Source organism: Vombatus ursinus, unplaced genomic scaffold (genome assembly GCF_900497805.2).
Source record: "Vombatus ursinus unplaced genomic scaffold, bare-nosed wombat genome assembly UNPS02014854.1, whole genome shotgun sequence".
NCBI classification, from domain to species: Eukaryota; Metazoa; Chordata; class Mammalia; order Diprotodontia; family Vombatidae; genus Vombatus; species Vombatus ursinus.
In genome coordinates, this window is record NW_020954632.1 from 153792 (window position 1) to 156807 (window position 3016).

General features: G+C 35.6%; 1 long non-coding RNA gene across 1 annotated transcript in view; it reads right to left on the minus strand.

Annotated features, from left to right (window-relative positions):
- Nucleotides 1-1573: 1573 nt before the first annotated feature.
- Nucleotides 1574-3016, minus strand: part of LOC114027242 — a 60040-nt gene continuing 58597 nt past the window's right edge. The window contains exon 3 of the long non-coding RNA XR_003567242.1: nt 1574-1714. This is a non-coding gene — a long non-coding RNA (uncharacterized LOC114027242). The remainder of the gene's footprint in view (nt 1715-3016) is intronic.

Below are 3016 nucleotides of genomic sequence, written 5' to 3' on the forward strand. Positions count from 1 at the left end.
CCTTGATATATACAGTCTAACCCAAAATAACATTCAACCTTAGGAGTGAAATAGCTAAAAAGACAGTATNAAGGTATACAGTCTAACCCAAAATAACATTCAACCTTAGGAGTGAAATAGCTAAAAAGACAGTATAGTAAAATGGAGACAGGACCAGCCTTGAAGTCAGGAAAATCTGGTTCAAGCCCCATCTCTACCACCTCCTAGCTATATGACTCCAGGCAAGTCACTTAATTTCTCATTGAGTCAGAAAACTCAAAAATGGTAAAATGAAGAACTGTGGATCGGCTTTAGTTCCAAAAATCCTCACCAGAAATATTTATATTTATGCATATATATTATCTAGACCTGTGAATATAATAATAATAATTATTATAGCTACCATTTATGTAGTGATTATAATGTGCCAGGCACTGTGCTGAGCACTTTACAAAGATAATCTCATTTGATCTTCACAATAACTTTGGGAAGGTCAGTGCTATTATTATCCCAATCTTACAATTGAGAAAACAGAGATTTAAATGACTTTCTTAATATCACAGAGCTATTAAGTGTCTGAGGCAGGATTTCACTGGTATATTAATATATAGAGTATGTTGGTATACACAAACATGTATATATATATATATATGTATGTATATGTGTAGGCATAGATATAGAGAAAGAGAGATGCGTTGATAGAATTTGCTTTGTNGATAGAGTATGTTGGTATACACAAACATGTATATATATATATATGTATATGTGTAGGCATAGATATAGAGAAAGAGAGATGCGTTGATAGAATTTGCTTTGTTCCTCTAGCTTCGAAAACTAAATTTCATCCAGACATAATTTCGGCAATCATTTGTCTTCCTTCAGTCCCATTTTACTTGAACATATAGACAGCTATTAGTACATAATCGCATTCAAGCATTCTAATATTAAATTAAAAAATAAAAAGAACTCTTCTTTTACCTTTCAACTCATGCTTTAGGTTTCTGCCACACTTTAAAACAGACAGTGTTCACAAGGCAGTATCAGTTCAACTACATATATTTTTTAAAAATATAATTATTTAATCAGTGCTATTGGACAGCGTGACTTCATCTGACAACATCGGTTGCTCTGAAGCAGAGGATTAGCCATAGAAACAAAGAAGGTGTTTTCTCCTCTTTTCCCTAAGCTGAAAAGATGGAGAAGAGAGCTGTATAGTCCATAACAATGTAAAAATCTTTACATGATACTGTTCACCAGAGACTTGTCAATAGGCTGAGCCATATTGGTTCTGGCAGTCTTTCTATTGGGACAATATTTGCCTTGAAGTACTATCTTTTCTCTTTTTCAATGTCAGCCTGAAGGCTCTTAGACAACATATGTTCATTTCATGTCTTAGAGATATTGCTTCTGGTATTGCTAATGCATTACCACATTGAGCCTTTTTGTAAAACAGATGGTACATATTAAGGTCTCTGTTTCTTATACGATTTCTGCAACAATAGCACTGCATTCTTCACGTTGACAAAAGTATCATCAACATCATGCGGCGCAGCCCTAGATTATGTCAGAATGGTAAATGAATACTCACAACAGAAGGATCAATGACGAAGGTGAACCGAGCCCTTTAGCAAACTCAGAGATGCTAACTGGTTGTATTGAATAGCCGGGCACTTCAAACTGCATATGAGCAATTCCTGTTTCTCTCCCTTTTTAGATGCCCTTCTCTAGAAAGACTCTGAAAAGGTGAAATAACAATAACCAAAAAACAGCATAATTAGTTTTCCAGAAATGCAGCTTTGAAATAGACTTTCCCACTTGGAGCACTTGAAGTCTGTGGTTTTTTAATCTAAATACTGAGTCAAACCATTTTCTTTCTTTCTTTTTCTTTCTTTCTCTCTGTCTCTCTCTTTCTTTTTCTTTTTTTCCTTCCTTCCTTCTTTCTTTTTTTGGCATGGGGAGGGACAGGGTCCGGTGCTCTAGACCTGTGATTTCAGTGATATTGAAACTTGAAATCCATATACCTATGCAGGTCAGCCACTCAGCAGTCAGCAACTTACTCAGAGTAAGGTTGCTCAATGTTTAACAGCCTGCTTTCCAAAACCACACACTTTTAAGTTAATGTTTTCTCCATCATTTTCTTAAGTCTAGACAATTAACACCTGATTTCTGAAGTGTAAGTGCCCACGGTGAAAATTTACCGGTTGGCTCTCAGTCCTGTACAAACTGGCTCCAGTCCACCCCTAAGTCCTAGACAACTGCCTTGCCTGAAGCATTGAGAGCTTTACTGACTTACTCATGGTCACACAACTGAGAAACATCAAGGGTAAGATTTGAACCCATGCCTGATTCCAAGTCATACACTCTATCCACTTTGACAAGTGGCCTCTCATTGAGTCAAGCTGATCATTGTATTATCCTAAGAAATGACTCTTTCTATATCTCTTGTCGGATAATTAGCAATAGGAGTGAAAGAGCTTTAGAGATCAGGCCACCATCAGGGTTTAAAACAAGGTCTGACAGTTTCTCAATAAGAATTTGAACTTACCTGTGACTCAAAACATTTTTTAGCTGGAAATATCCTATGATGTCTGCTAAGGAGGAGAACTGTTATCGCAATTTGGTTATTCAGCAAATCCATTCATTCTGCAATGCATTCATCTCCTCACCTTCTCTTCTCTGCAAACGTGGCTTTTAATCATTGCCATTTTCTCTAAGCTGGATATCAAGTGTTCAAATGTCTCATGTTCTTTCTCATGAATGGGAAACATTGTTTTAAAAAAAGTTATTTCCTTCTATAACACATTACTTTTTCTAACCCCTGCTAAATGGACAGTTTTTTTTTTCAACAAAGGCTGACAAAACACACAAAAAAGCACTTCAAGACCATGGCCCCTTTATTTTTTCTCATTTACACATTATAAGCAAATTTGAAAAAGAGCAGCAACCACATTTTAAAAGAAATTGGTAGACTATGTTATCTCAATATTTAATGATGTGCTACAAAATATAAACACCTATGATGTAATTATCTTAAAAA